The 23,977-nt window shown below is 45.8% G+C and overlaps 1 long non-coding RNA gene across 1 annotated transcript in view; it reads right to left on the bottom strand.

Annotated features, from left to right (window-relative positions):
• Window positions 1-23,549, bottom strand: part of LOC138260696 (uncharacterized) — a 28,044-nt gene extending 4,495 nt beyond the window's left edge. Inside the window, exons 1-2 of the long non-coding RNA XR_011198927.1 lie at window positions 23,445-23,549; window positions 6,303-6,386 (exon numbers count right to left, since the gene is read on the bottom strand). This is a non-coding gene — a long non-coding RNA (uncharacterized lncRNA). The remainder of the gene's footprint in view (window positions 1-6,302; window positions 6,387-23,444) is intronic.
• Window positions 23,550-23,977: the final 428 nt, after the last annotated feature.

Below are 23,977 nucleotides of genomic sequence, written 5' to 3'. Positions count from 1 at the left end.
AGAAGGCCTGGACCCCACACAGCCCAAACTAGACAGCACTTTCTCATGCGAGGAGAGAGCGCCCCGGTGTGGGCGGTGCGTGAACCAGAGTCGGAGGCCATCGTGGGTGGTGTAGGCAGTAGAGAGCCTGTCCCAGCATCACCCAAACTAGAAAGCACTTTCTCTGTGCATTGCAACGCAGAAGAGAGGGCCCTGGTCTGGGTGACGCGAGAGCAGCAAAATGGCAGCATTGCATGTCGGACTGATTACTTCACCGATTACCTGTGACCTCCCCCCATTTACTTCCCTTTGGGCAAACACATGTCCCTAGGAATTCTGCGTAGTTAAGGGCCACCGCACCACCACAGTATGGTAAGGTACAGCAACCCAAAGTTCAAGACTGGTGTGGCGCGGCACCCACTGTGAAGCATTAAGTGACACTCCACCCTTGGTCCTAGTATGATGCCCAAACAACAAACACACAAAACACTGCACTGGAGAGGTCCGAGCCAACCAATGTCCCAACAGAACAGCACTTTCTTATGGGTGAAAACAAAGGAAGTGCTGGTGTTTGGGCACCGGGCAGTCGGCGAGAATCCCGGGGTAGGGGTAGAAACAAAGGAAGGACAATCACTTGGACATAGGGGAAGCCTGCCGGAGATGGTGCATTAAATGCACAAAGAACCTGCACGAGCTGGTTGGTGAAGGTTAGGTTAAAGGAGGACTCACAGGGACACTTTGTGGTCAAAATGCAAAAGCTGGATACACTTCGGACATCGGGGAGGGGGTAGACTGAAGAGATCCTAGTAATGCAGGCTGAAGAATGCCAGAGTCCGAATAAAGGTGTAACGGTAGCCGGGGAAGGGGGACGTAGGTTGCCTAATTGCTTCACAATTTCGGTCATGTGAGGCAATGCCCAGGGAGCAGTAGCCAGTCCATCGCTTCCGAACTTCGTTTCAAGGGAAGATGGACTGGTCACCGATACAATTAAGCCTCTCGGGCGAATATGTGAATAAAGGGTCTCATGGTCCTTCCTAAAAAGCTATGCAGGAAGAAAAAAACATTGCACGACAGCTGAAAGGAAAAGATGCGATCCAGTACTTTTGGAAAAAAAGTGTGCTTTAAGTCTAATTATGAACCGACACACACCCAAGCGACCACTAAGAGAACAGGGAAGGTGGTAGGTCGGGTCCCTTGTGAGGCCTCAGTGCTGAAAGAGTACGCCCAGTGACTTACCCGGAGATGCAGCCTTCAGGGAGCCTCTGTGCTCTCCAGTTCACACATTGGTTAATGGCCCTGCACCCCCCATGTCATGGTTTTCCAGAACACAGGTGCCCTTCCATAAAACATCTCTGCCCAGGTGTGGCCCCGCCTCCCGGTGCCAGGGGTCACCCAATCAAGTTCATGGCCCTCCTGGTAGTGGGTACATCCTATTGGCTGTCATAGTGGACGTCAGGCGCCAGCCAGCGTGCCCTCTTCAGGGGATAGGAAAAGGCAGACTGGACCCAAATGGAAGGTTCTAGTTTAGGCCAATGTAGCAGTGTTGCCATATTCTGCAAGGGCCCAGAGCAACCCCCCCCCCCCCCCTCACCCCCGAAACATTATAGTGTTGTAGGAAGGGCTTTGTTGCCTTGAACTGTCACCGCCCCTGATTTAAATAATCCTAGTAACTGGAACACGTTGCACCAGAATTGTTCATAATCGCACACCTGAACCCCAAACCATTAGATGTTGCCTGGTCACCAGCTAGGAGAGTTGCTTCTTTGTATACACCAGTTTTTTTTTATGTGGCCCATACGCTGCTACAATGGAACCGTAGCATCGCCCAGTTCTCTCCGCTGCTGTTTACTCCCCGGCGCACCTCTAGCCTTGGAGGGAATATAGCTCCCGGAGGAGAGTAGGGAGTGACTGCCCTGGTACTAGGACTCCCGTCTTTGGGGACTTACCCATAAATCTCCTACTGGGGGCAGTACTGGCGCTGCTCAACATCCCTGGGGCTTTGGAGGTCGTCCCCAACCCCCACCCACCCCTGAGGCCTAAGGTCTCAAGAGGAAGACGAGGAATTATGTGTATGTAATGCACTGAAGCATGCTTCGTCCCCTCTACGCCCCATGTCCAATCCTGTCTTTTCTGATGAGATACAGACGCTGTCGTAAAATAACCAATTAATGTGTGGAATGACACTTTTTTTAAAATTAATTTCATACATCATGACTGGCACCCCATTAAGTATCTTGGGGAGGCGGGTTGTGTTTAGGCCAGTGAAATTAATTGAGATTACATATTTTGTGGCAGTAGGTTTTCAGGTCGGTGTTACCATTCAAGTCTACCGAAGGAGCCCCTTGCTTGACGGTAAAGATGAAATCCACTGGTTAGACCGCACCGCCCCACACCACATAAGGTTGGATTGAAAAACAGGAGTGTACCTATCGGTAGTGCACAGATGCAATGGCACCGGGGCCCAGAGACGTGAAGGATCCGCTGAAAGCTAATTTTGGATTTCTTTTTACTACCAAACCAGGCTTCTGGGGCGCGGAATAGGGGTTACACTTGCCTGACTCATGGGCCCTGGTATGCTTGACACTCAACTGTTGGTAAGTGTGGACCAAGGAAATTAAGGGGACATTGCTCAGTGGCTTCCATCTCCTATAAACACCAGCATCCCACCTTCAGAAGAACCCGCCAAAAATATGTTGCCACATCTCGGCGCTGAACGTAATATTCTGCGCTGTAACCGTGTAATACAGGACACAATTATAGGCCAATGGCACTGAAAAACACTATTAGTGGCAGGAACTTGCGTCCTGCGCTTCAGGCATGTTCGCTGGAGAAAGTCTGCCCTAATATAATCACCCGAACCAGAAAGCGCTTTCTAAAAACCCCAGAGAAATAAAGAAAGTGCTCTAGTTAGGGAAGAGAAAGACAGTCACCCTGTCCGATAAGACAACACCGTGGGTGACCTAGTCTGCCTGTGCCCCAATCACAATTTGTAGACACATCTGAACAGCAATCATGCACGGAAGAAGTGGAACTATGGTGTCTGAATGACAACATGGACCAAACACAAACAGTGCCAGAAGCACTCACGGAGCTATTGTATTTGGATAGCCCTTACTACCCTTGATGAGGTGCTGAAGCGCTTTACGGTGAGTAGTAGGCAACTCAGATAGTAGTCAGTCATTTGGTTACTGGGGTTAGTTTGCATGCTGAGTGGGGGCTTGTTTCATTTGATGTGATTATTATAGGGGATACATGAGGCACAATTACTAGCCGGAATTAATATTGTTATTGTTTCAAAAGAGCTTTAAGGCAGATAGTTACGAGATTTTTAGAGTAAGGTAAACACATGAGGGAGACAGAAGGTGGGCAGAAAGAAGCAGAGATCGATTTAAAAAACATAACGGATTGGAAGGTCAGTTTTTCATGCAGGAGTTCAAGGGTTAGAACAGGTTGAGAATGTTTGCATTCAGTTTGTGGATGTAAACCTGTTGAAAGAAACAGTTTAATTTAAAGATACTTCTCACAGTAAAAAAAGGGAAGCACAGTTTGACAAATAAGAGCATCTTTTTATATACCCACTACACTGTATTAAATACTATACTATAGAAGTATTGCTCATGCAAAATTATAAGCACCACAAACAATATGGTATAGAAAATGTTTGTAAACAACCATCAACTTGAAAACATAACAAGGCAATTAATATATAGACACATTGCAATAACCATTAGTATATTCAGTGCCAGGTTTGTCACTCATTCAATGCCTGGTTTGGAAGAGGTCTGAACCGCACCCCAACAATAAAGACACCATGTCCAGCAGAATGGTGGTGTCTGTGGGCACCTTCTCCTTCAAGGATCCACCTTCCCTCATAGTGGAGTGCACCTGGCCCTAAACATTGCCCAAACTAGAAGCACTTTCTCAGTTTCAAAACGAGAAGAGAGCCCTAGTTCATTCAACTGGTGTTCAGCCAGGGATGATGCCGACGATCTTGTGTAAAATGCCTGCCAGTGACATTTCAGCTCCGGCCCGGAAGTAGGCCTGGACCCCCCACACAGCCCAAACTAGACAGCACTTTCTCATACGAGGAGAGAGCGCCCCGGTGTGGGCGGTGCGTGAGCCAGAGTGGGAGGCCATCGTGGGTGGTGTAGGCAGTAGAGAGCCTGTCCCAGCATCACCCAAACTAGAAAGCACTTTCTCAATGCATTGCAACGCAGAAGAGAGGGCCCTGGTCTGGGTGACGCAAGAGCAGCAAAACAGCAGCATTGCATGTCAGACTGATTACTTCACTGATAACCTGTGACTTCCCCCCGTTTACTTCCCTTTGGGCAAACATCTGTCCCTAGGAATTCTGCGTGGTTAAGGGCCACCGCACCACCACAGTATGGTGAGGTACAGCACCCCCAAGTCCGAGACTGGTGTGGCGTGGCACCCACTGTGAAGCATTAAGTGACACACCACCCTTGGTCCTAGTATACCGCCCAAGGATAATTGGCACAGCGCGTCGTGAAATCCTGATCCTTGAGCAGAACCATTTGAAAGCATGCAGTGGATTTGTTGCATTATCTGTTTACAGAACTTATTCCAGCAACACGTGCCACACAGCGCCCACGTGTAAGCGTGATGTACTAAGCACCAATTGTAGAGCACAGCGCAGCACACCACCCTTGCCCGGGGTAAGGCACGTCAAAAGTGTAACCTTGGGTACATGATTATTGTCTGAAGCAGGGTACAAGAGCGGACCGAGCACAGCACAGTAATCAAGCAAGAAACAACGACCCCTCCAACACTATTAACTAATAGCACCTGCAGAAGACAACTACACAAAACACTGTGCCAGAGAGGCCCGAGCCAACCAATGCCCCAACAGAAGAGCACTTTCTTACTGGTGAAAACAAAGGAAGTGCTGGTGTTTGGGCACCGGGCAGTCGGCGAGAATCCTGGGGTAGAAACAAAGGAAGGACAACCACTTGGACATGGGGGAAGTATGTCGGAGATGACTGCCAATGCACCGTTGTGCCAGAAGAGAGATCAACCTGTGACTGTGGTACAGAGGAAGGAATCCATCTCTGACCTTGCCACAAAGAGATCTACTCCTATCCATCAAACCAACCACTGTAACCTTGTAATACAGGACACAATTATAGGCCTGTGGCACTGAAAAACACTGTTATTGGCAGGAACATGCATTCTGCACTTTAGGCATGTTCACTGGAGACAGTCTGCCCTAATACAATCACCCAAACTAGAAAGCGCTTTCTGAAAACCCCAGAGAACCCAAGAAAGTGCTCTAGTTAGGGAAGAGAAAGACAGTCACCTTCCCCGATAAGATAACACCGTGGTTGACCCAGTCTGCCTGTGCCCCTATCACAATCTGCTGACACATCTAAACAGCAATCATGCACAGAAGACGTGGAACTATGAGTTCTGAATGACCACATGGACCAAACACAAACAGTGCAAGAAGCTCACATGGAGCTATTGGATTTGAATAGCCCTTACTACCCGTGATGAGGCGTCGAAGTACTTTAAGTTGAATAGCAGGCAACTCAAATAGTTAGTAGCCAGTCATTTGGTTATTGGGGTTAGTTTGCATGCTGTGTGGGGGCTTGTTTCGTTTGATGTGATTATTATAGGGGATACATGAGGCACAATTACTATCTGGAATTAATATTGTTATTGTTTCAAAAGAGCTTTAATGCCGATCCCAGGATGCTTGTTTCCGGTCCAGTGAGGACCTGGCTTGGCAGTTCGGTCTGGACTGTTCCCATGAGGAACAGGGTCAAGACTGATTTGCATATGGCTGGGTCCAAACTGGGGTGGCATGGTGAGCAAAAGAACGATGGATTAAACCCAGATCTATGACTGGGAGTGAGTGTTTGACAATGTTCAGCATTCCGTCCATCACTTGTTGTTTCCCCTATCACAATCTACTGACACATCTGAACAGCAATCATGCACGGAAGAAGTGGAACTATGGGTTCTGAATGACCACATGGACCAAATACAAACAGTGCAAGAAGCTCACGCGGAGCTATTGCATTTGTATAGCCCGAAGCGCTTTACGGTGAGTAGCAGGCAACTCAGATAGTTAGTAGTCAGTCATTTAGTTATTGGGGTTAGTTTGCATGCTGTGTGGGGGCTTGTTTAGTTTGATGTGATCATAGGGGATACATGAGCACAATTCTAGCCAGAATTAACATTTTTTATGGTTTCAAAGGAGCTTTAAGACAGATAGTTACGAGATTTTCAGAGTAAGGTACACAGATGAGGGAGAAAGAAGGTGGGCAGAAAGAAACAAAGGTCGATTTAAAAAAACATACCAGATTGGAAGATCAGTTTTTCATGCAGGAGTTCAAGGGTTACAACAGGTTGAGATTTTTTGCGTTCAGTTTGCGGATGTAAACCTGTTGAAAGAAACAGTTTCATTTAAAGATACTTCTCACACTAAAAAAAAAGGGAAGCACAGTTTGACAAATAAGAGCATCTTTTTATATACCTACTAAACTTTATGAAAATAATATACTATAGAACAGGGATACTCAAAGTACGGACCGCGGGCCTCATGCAGCCCCTCTGACCTTTACATATGGCCCCTGGGGCAACAGGAGCACTGAGCAGCTGTTTGCTCGACTCCACACTAACAAAAATATTAAACACACACACAATCATTTATTTCAAACTTAACTGGTGTTAAAGAAAGGAACTATGGAATCCTGCACTTAATTTTAGAAACACCATCATTTTTAAAGACATCTTGCAGCACAAGTGTAAAACTAAGACAGTCTCTTCAAAATTAAAAAGGTGTATTTAGTTAACATGCAGAACCTTTTCGCCTTAGTACAATTTGTTTTATCAGCGTATTGAGATGTATTCATTTATAAGTGATAGTTTTCAAACATAAATTTGGAAACATAAATTGGAAAACATTAATTATTCCCCTTACGCTGAGAACACCACCGATAATAAATTAAAGAGGCAAGTCACTTGGTATGTGCACTTTACGGGTGGCCTGGGTTCCTATGATACATAAACAACATTATAGTTTATTAAATCGAATGCAGAATCAGGTTTTGTGCAGCACACACCATGAATCAAGTATTTCGAGGTCATCTTAAATGTGATAATGCAGAAAAAGGAAGGAAAGTGACACTAAACAATTGCCTGGGATCACACAATTTGGAAAAGTGGGTAAGCCGGGATTAATTCCAGGTTTTCTGGTTGCCCATTGTTTATTTCAGCAACTAAATGTATATTCTTTGCTTCCCCTACACCTACCTTGCCACCAATCCCCCAGTCACCCCACCTGACTGCCACTGCCCTGGCATCAAAGCGGCCCAGGCACGTTACAGACCAAACTTTTTGGCCCCTGGGAAAATGTTTGCGAGTACCCATGCTATAGAAGTATTGTTCATGCAAAATTATATGCACCATAGACAATATAGTTTAAAATTGTTTGCAAACAACCATCAACTTAAAAATATAACAAGGCACTTAATATATAGACACATTGCAGTAACCATTAGTATATTCAGTGCCAGGTTTGTCACTCATTCAATGCATGGTTTTGAAGAGGTCTGAACCGCACCCCAACAATAAAGACACCATGTCCAGCAGAATGGTGGTGTCTGTGGGCACCTTCTCCTTCAAGGATCCACCTTCCCTCATAGTGGAGTGCACCTGGCCCTAAACATTGCCCAAACTAGAAGCACTTTCTCAGTTTCGAAACGAGAAGAGAGCCCTAGTTCAAGTGGTGTTCAGCCAGAGACAACGCCGACGATCTTGTGTAAAATGCCTTCCAGCGACATTTCAGCTCCTGCCCGGAAGAAGGCCCGGACCCCACACAGCCCAAACTAGACAGCACTTTCTCATGCGAGGAGAGAGCGCCCCGGTTTGGGCGGTGCGAGAGCCAGAGTCGGAGGCCATTGTAGGTGGTGTAGGTAGTAGAGAGCCTGTCCCAGCATCACCCAAACTAGAAAGCACTTTCTCAGTGCATTGCAACGCAGAAGAGAGGGCCCTGGTCTGGGTGACGCGAGAGCAGCAAAATGGCAGCATTGCATGTCAGACTGATTACTTCACTGATAACCTGTGAGTTCACCCCATTTACTGCCCTTCGGGCAAACACCTGTCCTAGGAATTCTGCGTGGTTAAGGGCCACCGCACCATCACAGTATGGTAAGGTACTGCACCAAAGTCCGAGACTGGTGTGGCGTGGCACCCACTGTGAAGCATTATGTGACACACCACCCTTGGTCCTAGTATACCGCCCAAGGATAATTGGCACAGCGCCTAATGAAAGCCTGATCCTTGAGCAGAACCATTTGAAGAACGCAGTGGCATAGTCACATTATCTGTTTACAGAACTTATTCCAGCAAACACGTGCCACACAGCGCCCACGTGCAAGCGTGATGTACTAAGCACCAATTGTAGAGCACAGCGTAGCACACCACTCTTGCCCGGGGTAAGGCACGTCGAACAGCATAACGTTTGGCACATGATTATTGTCAGAAGCAGGGTACAAGAGCAGACCGAGCACAGCACAGTAGTCAAGCAAGAAACAGCGACACCTCCCACCCTATGAACTAATAGCGCTTCCAAACGACAACCACACAAAACACTGCGCTGGAGAGGTCCGAGCCAAGCAATGCCCCAACAGAACAGCACTTTCTTATCGATGAAAATAAAGGACGTGCTGGTATTTGGGCACCGGGCAGTCAGCGATAATCCTGGGGGTAGAAACAAAGAAAGGACAACCGCTTGGACATGGGGGAAGCCTGCTGGAGATGGTGCATCAGATGCACATGGCACCTGCGGGAGTTGGTTGGTAAAGGTTGGGTTAAAGGAGGTCTGACAGGGACACTTTGTGGTCAAAATGTGAAAGTTGGATGCACTGGGGCATCAGGGAGGGGGTAGACTAAAGAGATCCTAGTAATGCAGGCTGAAGAATGCCAGGATCCGAATAAAGGTGTAACGGAGGCCGGTGAAGGGGGACGTAGGTTGCCTACTTGCTTCGCAATTTGGGTCATGTGAGGCAATGCCCAGGGACCAGTAGCCAGTCCATTGCTTCCTAACTTCATTTCAAGGGAAGCTGGACTGGTCACCGATACAAATAAGCCTCTAGCTGAATATGTGAATAAAGGGTCTTATGGTCCTACATAAAAAGGTATGCAGGGGAAAAAAATGCATTGCACGAAAGCTGAAAGGAAAAGATGGGATCCCAAACTTTAGCAAAAAAATAAAGAAACAAAATGGTTTAATGGAAACATTTAACACAACCTTTAAAGGCAGGGTATGACGTCTACCTGAGCACCTCAAGAGGAGATAGGTTCTTCTCCAGCCAAGTCTCTTCATTTACCAGGAGATTCCACAGACAGAGTGGGTTTCAGTCCTTTGAACGTCTATATGGGCACCCAGCGCATGGCCAACCCACCTTTATCAGAGAAGGAATCTAAGGAACATCCAAGTCACGTCAGAAGACTATGGAGGACTATTTGACTGGCCTCAGAATGTTGAGGAAATCATACGTGGGCTAGGCAAAAAAAACCTTTAGGCTAGCAAGGAGCTGATGAAAGAATCTTATGACCATAAAGCAACAATAACTGGATTCTAAGGCAGATAGGAGGTGTTGATGTTGAATCTCATTTGTCCCAGTGCTTTGTAGGATAAGTGGTATGAGCCACAGAATATAGGGTAGAAAGTATGTACAGTGAACTACATGATGGACACAGGTGTCACGCTCATTCCTTGTCTCCAGAGAGATAACACAATAAACATCTATTCCAGATGAAGTTGAGCAAGACAACGAGCTCCATTCTGACTAACGGCATAGTAACATGAAGGATGGAACTGTGGAATCAGCACAATTTGCCTCTGATCTCAAGTCTGTGCAGCAGATAAAATGGGTGCTAGGACCATTTTCTCACCTGTTCTCACTGACTCCAGGGTTAACACCTGTCTATGTTCATGAAATTGTACGGGAGATGGTAACTGTGTCAAAAGCAAGGCATATCTTATGTGTGACCGAGTTCAGTAATATAAGAAGGCAGAGATGGCCAAGAGGTTAGACTTAGGAGAAAATGAGAGATCTCGTAATCTGTGGATTAGACTAGATGTGATGGTACTTAAGCACGGTCACAGATGTGCACTTTTATGTAGACTACAGAGACATCAATGATGTCCCTAAAACAGATGCAATTACAGTTCCTAGAGCTGATGAGCTTGTCGACCAGCTGAGTGCTGCAAATTACTTGAGCACTTCACCTGGCTACAGGTCGATTGTTTTAGCATCTAGTCTAAGGAGAAGACTGTATGTCTATACCATAGAGGTTGTTCTAGTTTAAGGTAAAGCCCTTTGATTTGAAAATGCTCTTACTACTTTCCAGCACCTCTTCCACTATATTCATGGGAAGACCACCTGAAGCACCTAAAGATGCTGTATACAGAGTGCAGAACTAGAACTAACCATCAAGGCAACCAAGTGCCAGATCGGACAGTCCACTATAATCTATCTTGCACATCAAGTGGTTAACAGGACGACATGCCCATTGCATTCCAATATTTAGTCAGAATTGGAGTGGGACAGTATAATCAACAGTATTTTAGGACTCACTGGTTACCACAGGGACTTTGTTGTTAACTTTGGGACCATAATGACCAACTGAGAGAGGACTGCTTTGCCTCCTGAGTGGATGACTGCCTGTGAGCCAGTGGTGAGGTAACTTCACCTGGAGCTTATCTGTCCTCCAGTCTTGAACAGAATGGAATCCAACCTGCCTGCCGATAAGAGGCTCCAGTCAGAAAGGGGAGTATCTACAAACTGTGTCTAAGCACACTGCTTTGGCACCTATAGACTATGCCCAAGCGGACTGTGCTGCTGCAGCAACAAACTTTACAAGCAGAAGATGCCACTACATCAATGAAATGCGATGGAGGGTTGGTGCCATCCTAAGAAGACTGCATATGGCCTGTGACCCAGCAGCCCAAGGTTCCATCTCATTTTAAGCCCAGAAGTGGACTTATCAACAGACGGACAGAATTTGAACCAAGGAGAAGTGGGCAGAGAGAAAGTAAAGGTAAAGGAACATTGGATCCTGGAGCATTTGCCCCACACCAGTGGACTATTCATGTCAGTTGCCTTTCTTGTGCAATATTGAGTTTTCTGTGTATATTAAATTACTTTTCTTTAACAAAGTAAAGCACTGGGTTGGACAATCCATTTTTTTTGCTGCTGGGTGTTCTCAGTGTGGGTTTTTAATAGAATTTTTATAACATGTAGATGTTTATTTCCAGAACTTCCCTGAAGATTTCAAAGCATTGTACGCTGTTGAATAACAAAATATAAGGATGGCCCACTTAGATATGTTTTCACTCACAGTATGTTTCTCAGCATTGATCTAAGACGGCATGCCATTCTAGTCAGCTCAGGAATGTGAATAATTAATTTTAGCAATCTAAAGATGGTTGTTCATATAGCATAGCCGAAGATGTCTTATCAGTGGCAAATGTTTACACATGAACCTTTTGACTCAAAATTGTAATTCATTAGAAGTCTTTAAGAGGGGATCTTATTAAGATGAATTGATAATGAACGTCGTATTTTGGAGGTGTAGGAGGTTGGCTCTGTATATGCTCAAAGTGAGAGATAGTGTGCACAGAGTCCAAGGGTTCCCCTTAGAGGTTGATAGTGGCAAAATTAGATAATTCTAATGCTCTATTATGTGGTAGTGTGGTCGAGCAGTATGCTTATCAGACGATAGTGTTAAGCATTTGTTTTACACACACAGGCAATAAATGAGGAACACACACTCAAAGACTTAACTCCAGGCCAATAGCTGTTATATAGAATAATATATTTTCTTAATTTATTTTCGAACCACAAGATTCAAGATTTGAGGTAAGTACATAAAATGCAAGGTACCTCACACAGGTAAGTATGGAACTTTGAATTAAAGCTGTAGTACACACTGTATAGGTTAAAATGGCAATAAGCTATTTTAAAAGTAGACACAGTGCAAAAATCAACAGTTCCTGGGGGAGGTAAGTTTGGTTAGGTTTTGCAGGTAAGTAAAGCACTTACACAGTCAGGCTCCTGGGCATAGGCAGCCCACCGTTGGGAATTCAAGGCAACCCCAAAGTCACAGCACCAGCAACACAGGCCGGTCAGGTGCAGAGGTCAAAGGAGGGCCCAAAACACATAGGCGCCCATGGGTAACAGGGGTGCTCCGGTTCTGGTCTGCTGGCAGGTAAGTACCTGAGTCCTCGGGGAGCAGACCAGGGGTGTTTTGTAGAGCACTGGGGGGGGGACACAAACAGGCACACAAAACACACCCTCAGTGACACAGGGGCGGCCAGGTGCAGTGTGCAAAGAAGGCGTCTGGTTTGGTATAGGAAGCAATGGAGGGACCTGGGGGTCTCTTAGGCGATGCAGGCAGGGTACAGGGGGGGATTCTCGGGTCAGCCACGGACTGGGCTAGGAATAGGGCCACCTGTTGGCCACTTCTGCACTGGAAGGTTGTTTGTCTCGGTCCTGGAGGCTGTGGGTGCAGTGCTTGGTCCTGGCGCCGGGTTCCTTGTTACCAGGCAGTCAGGGTCAGGGGGAGCCTCTGGATCCTCTCTGCAGGAGTCGCAGGGGGGTCAACTCAGGTTACTCATGTCGTCGCAGTCACCTGGGAGTCCTCTCTGCAGTGTTAGTTCTCTGGAGCTCGAGCCGGGGGTGTCGGGTGCAGAGTGAGAAGTCTCACGCTTGCGGCAGGAAGGGAGAGTTCTTTCAAAGAACTGGTCCCTGTTGGATACGTCGCTGTGCAGGTTCTTTGAGTCTGGAGACAGGTCTGTAGGGCTGGGACAAAGTCAGTTGTCATCTCTGTCGTCTCTGCAGGGGATTTCAGGTCAGCAGTCCTACTTCTTTGTGTAGGTTGCAGGAATCTGATTTCCTGGGTTCAGGGTCGCCCCCAAATACTAAATTTAGGGGCGTGTTTAGGTAAGGGGGGCAGTTAGCCAATGGCTACTGTCCTGGAGGGTGGCTACACCCTCTTAGTGCCTCCTCCCTGAGGCGAGGGGGGCACATTCATATTCCTATTGGGGAAATACTCCAAAATCAAGATGGAGGATTTCTAAAGGCAGGGGTCACCTCAGCTCAGGGCACCTTAGGAGCTGTCCTGACTTGGTGGGTGACTGCTCCTTGTTTTTCTCATTATCGTCTCCTGCGTTGCTGCCAAAAATGGGGGCAGTGGCCGGTGGGGCAGGATTCTCCACTAGCTGGGGTGCCCTGGAGTGCTGTAACAAAAGGCATGAGCCTTTGAGGGTCACCGCCAGGTGTTACAGTTCCTACAGGGGGAGGTGAGAAGCACCTCCACTCAGTACCTCAGTACAGGCTTTGTTCCTGGCCACAGAGTGACAAAGGCACTCTCCCCATGTGGCCAGAAACTCATCTGGTTGTGGCAGGCTGGCAGAAACTAGGAGTCAGACTGGTATTCATTGGCATCTCTAAGGTGCCCTCTGGGTGTATTTTTACAATAAATCCCACACTGGCATCAGTGTGCATTTATTGTGCTGAGAAGTTTGATACCAAACTTCCTACATTTCAGTGTAGCCATTATGGAATTGTGGAGTTCGTGTTTGACAAACTCCCAGACCATATACTATTTGTAGCTACCCTGCACTTACAATGTCTAAGGTTTTGCTTAGACACTGTAGGGGCATAGAGCTCATGCACATATGTCCTCACCTGTGGTATAGTGCACTCTGCCTTTGGGCTGTAAGGCCTGCTAGAGGGGTGAGTTACCTATGCCACAGGCAGTGAGAGGTGGGCGTGACGCTCTGAGGGGAGTGCCATGTTGACTTAGTCATTTTCTCCCCACCAGCTCAAACAAGCTGTGAGGCAGTGTGCATGTGCTGAGCGTGGGGTCCCCAGGGTGGCATAAGACATGCTGCAGCCCTTTGAGACCTTCCCTGGCAACAGGGCTCTTGGTACCAGGGGTACCATTTACAAGGGACTTATCTGTGTGCCAGGGCTGTGCCAATTGTGGGAACAAAGGTACAGTTTAGGGAAAGAACACTGGTGCTGGGGCCTGGTTAGCAGGGTCCCAGCACACATTCAATCATAATTGACATCAACAAAAGGCAAAAAGTCAGAGGGTAAACCATGCCAAGGAAGCATTTCCTTACAAACGCCTAGTGTAATTAATATATATCCCTCCACTAAAAGCATATTGTGTGGTATTCAGCTTTTCTAACCACTGGGTTAATTGTTGAGCTGTCAACCCTTGTAATGAGATGTTATTAGGCTGAGTACTAGGTAGCTGTTGTACAGCTGGACTCAGAGGTTGAGGTGTCATCGACCTCGAATCAGCAGCAATAGGTTACCCGGCTCCAGTATTCAGAGGGACTCTGAAAGGACTTAATTCTATCAATGACCTTGTTCCATCAGCAGTCTGCGTCACAGGTGTACCTATGTTGGCATTTTCATTGTTTCCTCCTCCCACCAAATTCTGAGTCAGGATTCCCTGTCCATTTGTACCATTTCTACCCTGGGCATACAACAGTGCGGGTGGACCAATAGTGACATGTACACTGCATCTGTTCTTATTCTGGCATTTACATTATGAGACTGAATTACACCTGTGTTCTGCATTTGAGGTAGTAACAGTGGGGTTGGCGCTGACTGAATCAACATTTGTTTCTGGTAAACCTGTCCTATTAGATTTGTTGTGGCCTCCACAATTGGCACATTTGGATAAACCCTAGGAACACTAGGTTGTGGCAACTGTACAGAATCTGTCGACTGATTTAGACTGCTCTGCATTGGTATTTGTACTAAAGGACTAGTCTACACTGAGCTCTGTGTCATGTTAGGATTCACCTGTGTGGAACTCTCAATCATGTTAAGACTACTCTGTATTGAACTCTGTGATATGTTAACGTGTGTTGGTGCAGAAGGATTCACACTAGTAGTTGGACCGTTCTCTTGTGCCACATATAGTGGTGGTGGACGATTTCTCAATATGTGTAAAATTAACTCATCATCATCTGATTCCTCATTATTAATCAAAGACCTTTCAGATTCCTTTGATATTTGCTCTTCATCTGATGAAGAAAAACTCTTTTTAGATCTCTTTAAAGCTTTCTTTGCATCCTCCTTACTGTCTTTAGACATTGCAGGAAATATTCCAATACCATGTAAGGTGTCGAGTCTCCACTGTCTCTGATCATTGTCCCACCTAGCTTCTGCTAGTGACTACTCTGCTCTTCTCATTTTTGTCTCTAATTTCAACACTTGTTGTTGTCTGGCTACTAGCTCCCAGATCCCTAATGCCTCAAACTGAGCAGGTCTCTGTGGAGGTTGTGAACTATACATCACCGGTCTCAAATTCTCAAATTAAGTGTCCTATTGTCAGGAAATGCTAAGCTCCCTTCTTTTCTTGTGATTTTGTACCAATGCTTTAACCAAAGGCATGCTCCGATATCTTTATCTTCAATTACAATATATGCTGGAGTACCTTCTGGCAGACACATTTCTCCTACGCCAGCTGGAATATATTCATCTCCTCTAAGAGCACTTTTTAAAGCTTTGAAAAACATCATTTTCACAAATTTATGTCAAAAATCAATAATCAGGAAGTGACTTTTAATCCAACAATCGTCTTTGCCTACCTTCTCAACCAATTGCGCTGCACGGTTGTCCACCTATCTGTTTGCGATCCTTCTCACTAACCCACCTATCGCAGCACAAAAACATGTCACACTTACACACAGCGGCTGAAAAAGTCTTGCAGCTTGTCCTCCTAAACTCAAATACACTCAAAACGAATGCGAAATTATTTGCGAGCACTTCATCAAAACCAAAAAAACAAATTTGTCTATTTACTACAGGTAGGGTAATACAATCGCTTCAGGAACCTTACAGATTTTCACTGACAGCTTTTCGCTCTAGCAGCTATCCTTCTTTCTCAGTTCCCCAGATTCGCAAGCAAAATTTGACCTCTAAATTTTACTCTCAACTGATCAATGGATACTGTCCTGGCACGCATAGGACTTGCCAAATCTCAGGCAAAAAGACCCTATGCTCATCTTGACTAACAAACTCGACTTGCCAACCACACCCGATTGGCCTACCAAATAGACAAATTACAACAAAAACTAAGTGTCTCAATACACTTTTAATATACTCCGGAGACTCAGACATACCTCAGGGTCCATATACCAACAACTATTTGGGCAATTTATGAGCACCAAGTGGCACACACATGTGAAGTTTGCCAACTTCCCTACTATCAGACTTCGGAGTACGCAAACCCCTTCTTCAACAACATTTGGAGTGCGCCAACTCCCCTAAAATCTCGCAAACACCTCAATCACCTGCAAATTAGCTGAAGCTGTGCACGCGCATAATCTGCTTCATTCACCCTAACAATAGAATGCTGAGAACATTCCCCACCAACCTAGGCAGACTCCAAGGACCAGGGACAGTCACCATGTGAGTTTAGGGACACATCTTCTCCATATTTTTCATCAATTAAAAAAAATAGACCTCAATCAAAAATCAATAATTTAAAGAGACATAACCATCAAACTCTGGCTACCAAAACTGTTAGCGAGCTCTTGGCTTATCTATTTTGTAATACCAAGTGGTTGGATGCTGCTTTAAGGTCTGTGACATATTTTTATGAATCGTTAAGAGTCCTTGAGGACCAACATCCACAGGAGGGTTCAGGAAATATGATTTTTTAAAGCATTTAACAACTTTTAAATCAAGTGCAAACACGCATTGGCAGGACAAAACTTTACAAACTTTTCAAGTTTGTAAAAGTTTGTAACACTGAGTTCAGCGATTCCAACCTCGATTGGGCATCCAAATCCAACAGGATAGAGGGCTAGGAGTCTAGAAAGAAAACTTTGGACAGCTACCTGGCCACCAAAGCATCTTAGAATTATGTTCCAAACTTTATAGGACAACCACCATTTACTTCTATGTAGCTGTCCTGATAATGATGGGTGCAGGCTTATGGACATTCAGTGGAAGCGCCAGATGTTGTGCGGTCCATGGAGGTAAACTCTGGTTGAGTACTCAGTCCACAGGTGAGTGGGGGCAACTCTGGCCATGGATCTTAGAGTCCTACAAAGTCCTCTTGGCAGGGGTCAAAAGGGTGCTGATGCACACCTTTTGTTTGTACAACACAGCAGTTCTGGTGCAAACCTTTAGTGGGGGCTAGTGTCCTTATAGTCTAACTAATCTGGTCTCCGATAGCCCTCAAGGGTCCAGGAGACTCAAGTACAGACTTTGGCTAGCTCAGATTCCTTTGTTGGTGAGCTCAGCGACTGGCAGCAGCATAACTTCAGCGACGGCTACCACTTTGTCATTTTGGGCTCTTTACACTCTTTTGTCTCTGGAGTGCATTCCAGGGGATCAGACACTTGATTTTTGGGAGCTCTGCGTTGAATTGGGGATGGGAATCAACTTTTCTCCAGGACAGGCCTACAGAGCAGGGTGCAAACTCTATACTCGCCCAGAGGGTGCAGATAGAGATGGTGCAGATGCTCCGACATCGCAGCCTCTCTTCATGCACTTCAAAAAGATGCAAAGTGGTCTTCTTCTTGCCCTTGGTCCAAATCCAGCGAATACTAAAATCTCAGGTTCCAGGGGTGCCCATTATATCCCAATCAGTTGCCCCGAGGTCACTATTCAATGCACTAGTACGTCCCCTCGTACCTGGTGACACAGGTCTGGTGATGTGCGGTATCTGGCTATCCCAGAGTGCATTTTGTATGCCAAAACCAACATGGCTGAGGGCTTCCTAAAGTGTGAAGACCTAGGTTGCCCACGGAAAACTGGTTCTAAACCGGGTTTGCTCTCCTTGGCCCTGGCCCTACCCTCTCCAGGATAAACAAAGAACTTCCTGCATGGGAATGTTGTCACACCGGCCCTTTAAAGGCGGCATCAGCCTTTGATACCTATCTATCAGGCTAACACTGTTTGCAGCCCATCCTGTGGGTTGGAGTCACACATCCAGCGTGGCAACAGCCTTTGTTCTTAGCCTGGGAGCCATTCATGTGTCTCCCCAAGTGGGCTGAAACCTGTCTCAGTCCCTGTGCCTCCCTGAAGCCACTTAACTATTAGGTCAAAGTATAGAAACTTTCACAAAAGTGGCCAGCATTTGAATGGACATAAATAACCACTGCACCATTGAGTTGCATTTGATGTCCCTTACATGATACAGTTGGGTAGCCTCTGTCAGAAGTTAGATGCATTGGAGTGGCAACTGTTAACTCTGCAATTACTTTATAAGGCTATTTAAAGTTAACAGCAAACGCCAACACTTTAGGGCTTTGCTGTATAGACATATCAAAAATATATGTCTTTCTTAACAATATACAGCTCCTTGCAATAAGACTACAAAGGACTGTCTTAGAGGAGGCTCACATGTAAGTTAAGGGACTTTGACATTAATGGTAATGTCAGGTGTGCAGTGCATGCTGTCTCTCCAGTCTGCAATGGCAGCTGAAAGCTGTGTTTTCACTTTGTCTCACATAGAGTGGCACAACCAGTGTTGCAGCTCTATGTGGACAACTAGCCTTACATGTCCTTGGTTCCTCTGTACCATATACTAGGGACTTATACATAAGTCAACCCATGTCAATTGGGTGTATCCAATGCAACATATAATTTAGACAAGGGAAAAAAACACTGCCTCTGAGGTCTTGTCAGCAGGCATCAGTGCACTCTCAGAGTTGAAAGGCAGCAGCTAATACTCCAAAAAGGGGAAAAAAGTTGGGGAAAACCTGCAAAAGGCCTGTTTTCTTAGAATAATTTCATGTACAACCTGATCCTCCCTGCAGGGTCACCCCCAAACTTTTAACCCCCACTTTTTGCTGATATTCTTTTGTTGTCCTTAGGAATCTGTGCATTTTGCTACTGCTAAACAGTGCTAAAGTGCTTGTGCAGTCGCTTCTAACCATAGTAAAATTGGCTGAGACCCAATTGCCATATTTAATTTACTTGCAAGTCCCTTGTAGAGTGGTACACTATATACCCAGGGCATGTAAATTAAATGTTACCAGTATGCCTGCAGCACTTATTGTGCCACCTACTTAGTAGCACTTTAAGACATATCCCAGTCATGCCACTGCATTCTGAATGCAGTTTTAAACTGCCATGTCAGTTGACATTAGGGGTGGGCAAAATATTCTGTTCTGCTGGGAGAATTACTAGAATATTAGTGACTTAGCAGTAGTTTTGTAAGGTGAAGATCTGGCCAAATTCCGCCAGTCGCCCCGTGGTGGAATTTATTTCATGTGCACACAGAAACAGAAAGAAAGTTGGTGAGAGGAATTTTACATCCCCTGCGTGCTTTTCAGTCACTAGGACACCCAGCGAGAATTTTCAATTGCGACCAGTCTTAGGTGGTTGCTACTGTTCACAGTCAGAAGGCTGCCGCTGGGGGAGAAATTCTACTTGAGCAGCAGCAAAATCAACTTAAGTAGCCGCACCCTCTGGCACGCTGTGTGGTGCCATTTGTGAAGAGTTTTCAGTGCGGAACGCTTTCTAGGTGTTAAATCACAGCGTTAGTAGCACAACATGCCTATTTCCACCCATTGGACAGAGTGCTCCTGGGAACCAGGATGAAACTGGGACCCATCCTGCCTGCCTATCTGCCCGAGGTGAATTGCCTGTTAGATTGACTTTGGGGCTTCTCCTGCTCCATTCCTCTTTACAGAAGCAAATCCATTTCAGAGATATTTTGAATTCCATTTCGGCGACTAAGTCTGCAAGTAGAAATCTTCACTGCATCTTTGAACCAAGGACATTCGACAATGATGCTTCCTCTTGCAGCCTTGTCCCGCTGAACTTTACCTTCTCACAACATTGTCAAGACAGGCAAAAGTCTGAAAGTAAGCGCTGACCATGTCCAATCCACTTCTTGTTGGCAATCAGTGCTCTGTCACAGTTGGCCTTAACTTTGATTGGATGTTGTGTGGCTAGATTTGCACGGCTGGAGCTTTCATCTATAGGAGCTAGTTTTCACTAAAAACTTTTAAAAATAATTATTCCAGTTCTCCTAATTTGATTTTAACATTTTGATGTTGAATAATTTACTAACATTTACTCTGTTTTCCTAATTTGGTGTCTGGATATTTCTTGTGCTGTGTTTTCACTTTATTACTCTTTGTGTGCTGCATACTTTACAAATTTCCTCTAAGGCTAAATCTAAGTTAAGCCTCACTGCTCTATGCCAAGCTACCAGGAGGTGAGCACAGGTTAATTTGTTGTTTGCTTGTGCCTTACCCTGAATAGTATTGTGGTTGCTGCTTGATCTGGACTCACACCCCAGTCAAACAGTAACTCAATTTCTACCATGCCAGAGTTATGTTGTTGCTTATCTGGAGAGATCATCTGACGCTGGAAATACAAGAAACTACTATGTGATACTGTTTTAACAGTAGCCAAATGATACATAGCCTGGCTATGGAGCAGAAAGGTAACCTATATGTTGGGATTTTTGCTTTACTGAGAAAAACAAAGTGACTGGGGGCATGTTTGAATTAATCTCAGCTACAGGTTCATAGGCGGAATCCTAGTCCTCGTCCACGCATTGTGCCATTAATGTAGTGAACCACTGGACATTGGACTGCACAAATCAGTCTTGGTCCTATTCTGATAGGAAGAGTCCAGCCTGTACTGCCATGTAAAGGTCTCTGTCAACTGGAGCATAAGCATCCGAACACCAGTTTCAGACCTGTTGGACCTCCTCAGTGATTATTGTCTTTTAAGGCCCAGTGAGTCTGGGGCCCACGTCAGGGCATACCTATTACACTTACGAAGTTTAATTGATAAAAATAAGAGGCATTGCCAAAGACATTAGGAGTCACCTAAACAAGATATATTGGCTTTGTCCGTGCATGGCTGAACAATTAGAAACAAGCACCATGACAGGGCCAGCACAGGCCGCATCACAGGGCTTTTTTACTGACGAGGTGAAGCTGCAAGGAAGTAGGAGGGATGGAGGATGCAACAGAGACGTGATAAGGGTGGGAAGGACGGTGGAAGGCGGGGGGGAGCTGGAGGGTGTGCGACGGATGGGGAAAGTAACGGGGATGCAGAAGGGGTGGGATGGATGGCGTAAACAACAACACCATGAAGTAGATGGGATGAATGGAAGGCAACCTGCAGACACATGCACTCTTATGGAGTGCTAGCCTAATTACAGAATAACAAACCTAGGCAAGCATGTGTACATGGAAGGACACTGATCGCAGACAGGAAACTGTACTTGCTCCATGCGCCATGTTAACAGCAAACTGATAGCAGGTGGCGATGCCCAATGGGAAGCACGGAAATGACAGTGACATGGAAGCCAACTAATGTAAGTTTGGTAAGTAATTGGTGACCTCTAAGCACTTTTCTTTTTTTTATTTACAAGGGCCCCGCAGCGACAGCGCATGCACTTGTTTCAGACAAAACCTAAAAATGTGAAGGCTAGGATGCTTGAATTATTTGTAACCATTTGCAATTATTGTGGTACAGATTATAATCCATTGATCCTTTGCTCAGAGTGATACAGACAAGGACAAGTCATATTCAAACCAGTCTCGATGCTACTGTAGAAAAAAATAAGAAACGAGCGACTTTCACTTTCACTACTTTTTGCATTTGTGTCCTGGAAATATTGGCCATGTACTTTTTTTTTCTCAAAAGGCACACTTTGCCATAGCACTGTCTGAAAGTAGCTAGTCTGCGTGTGGGTGTGCTCCTTGTGAAAGGACAAAACGCTGTCAAGTACTGTGAAGCCCCCAATGGATGAAGTGGTCTGACCGACCTCTTGCGTATGCTGCAGTGGGCGAGGTACCAATGTGAAGGACATAATAGCAGCCACTGGATGCAAAGGATTGGCTGAAATCCTCTGCAGATAAGTATATCATAGATATAATTTTAGCAAAATCAAAAGGTCTTAGCTAACCCCAGATCTAAAAAGGTTGTGTTTATCTTTTAAGGCAATTTGGTGATTCTATGCTGCAGAAGCCATTCACCAGTCACCAAGCTACTGTGCAGGATCTCAATACATAGAACTAAGACATGCGCATTATCTAGTTTGGTGGCAGTTTAAGACCCAGACTTACTAAAAGTGTGAACTGGTGCTCATGGGATACAAGGACTCCCAAAGCTTTGTCAAGAGTCACAAACAGCAGTTAATGATCATCTTCCATGAGCAAAAGATATTTAGCACTGAGGACCCTCGCTCCCAACCCTGTTTACGCCAACCCTATACTAATACAATGTTTCACCCAGTGCTCTGTTGTGTGAATCACAGGTAATCTGGACCTAAAAGTATAATCTGGTGATTTTGGAACCCAGGGCCCAATTCACAAAGGTAAACTTCGATTTGAGGCGTAGCTATACCTTTGTGAATTGGGTCCGTAGACTGCAGGTCTAAGTTCATCTTTGTGAATCGGTCCGTAGACTGCAGGTCTAAGTTCATCTTTGTGAATCGGTCCGTAGACTACAGGTCTAAGTTCATCTTTGTGAATTGGTCCCATATTTTTTTGTCATACATTCAAAGCCAGATCAACGAGACTAATACCGGGCTCGCTGTCCACAATGTTCCTTTCTTTTGGGAAGAAGACACGCACATTAAACCTCCAAGCACAAATGACCCAAACACGTAGTCAGAACAGAGTGAAAGGCTTCAGTGCGAGGCACATCTCTCTGCACTTGTGCAGCCTCCGCTTGAGGAGCCTGTGAGGCTTTGAGATGTCTGGATTTTGTCTGTGATCATTTTAAGAATGGATTTATATGAAATGAGCAAGATACGACATTTACCAGCTACGATTTGCTGTTGACATCCAGATCAATCTTATGTTTATTACGTCGACACATAATAGCGCTGTGGGCCCTTATTATTGAGTGTACATCATTGTGCTGATCTCTAGTGACATACCGCGTGTGCACTAGGAACACTTTGAAAAATATACTTTTATAAAGCAGAAAGGGAGGCCAAGGCCCTGGGTACAAGGGCTGTGTGTAAGTGCCCAGTCACTGCATTCGCTGAAACTACACAGAACCGGGGCTGGGACGACAGAATGTGCCAAGACGGATTTCTGTTGCTGGTTAGGCCCTCCCCGGGTACCAGGGCTTAATTTGTGCTTGTTGTTTCCGGTGCTGTGCAGCGGCACTTATTTTTGAGGGCCGGCGCTTGTTCTTCTGCCTTAAGCATTTGCTGCGAGCAAAGGACACAGAAAAACGAAAAAGCTTCACAAAAGGATGGAGGGACAGGGACTGGCTTTCGATGGATTGAAGAGACCCGAGCTGGCTTCAGGATTACGCCGCCTCAGTATTCTGTGTTCCCACATTTAATTGCAGCAGCCGCGTGTTTAAGGAGGGGTTTGAGCACCGGCACCTTTTTATCTACAAATTAAGCACTGCCTGGTACCCCGCTAGAACTTTTGGGTTTCCCTATTCCTAGCCCTGTCTTACCTCACTCGTGTTTTCTTTTGGCTCTTCCTCTGCTTTTCTTCTCTTACACGCACCTCATCGGCCCTCCCTGCTCCCGGCCTTCGAGGATGTCCCTTTGACCCGCAGTCATGGATTCCACCGTGGGGTTCTACCGGATACCCTGAATGTTGGGCCATTGCCCCACTTTTGAAGGGCTGAGGAAACTGGAGAGATCTGGCTCCATTTCACTTTGTTCCAAGACCACACCCCAACCCCGCCCTCTCGCGACGACCATTCACCCCCCAGGACGGTGACCCATGCGGTGTCGCTCAGCACAGGATGAGTAGATTGTCAGGAGCAGGGGTGGGGAGGGGGAAGGGGTTTGCATGCCAGGCCTTGATGGAAACTGATTGGGACATTTGGTGTGAAATACCGCCGCGGCAGGACATTCCTTGAGGGGGCTCAGGAAATAACGCGGAACATCAATGTCTTCCAATTGTAATATATACATTTCTATTTTGCATTATTTACGAAGAGACACCTTCAGCATTCATTCATTCATTCATTAATGGTCA

The sequence above is a fragment of the Pleurodeles waltl genome, chromosome 10 (assembly GCF_031143425.1).
Source record: "Pleurodeles waltl isolate 20211129_DDA chromosome 10, aPleWal1.hap1.20221129, whole genome shotgun sequence".
In the NCBI taxonomy this organism is placed as follows: Eukaryota; Metazoa; Chordata; class Amphibia; order Caudata; family Salamandridae; genus Pleurodeles; species Pleurodeles waltl.
The sequence above is the reverse complement of the archived record's forward strand: the minus strand, read 5'-3'. Positions and strand labels throughout refer to the sequence as shown.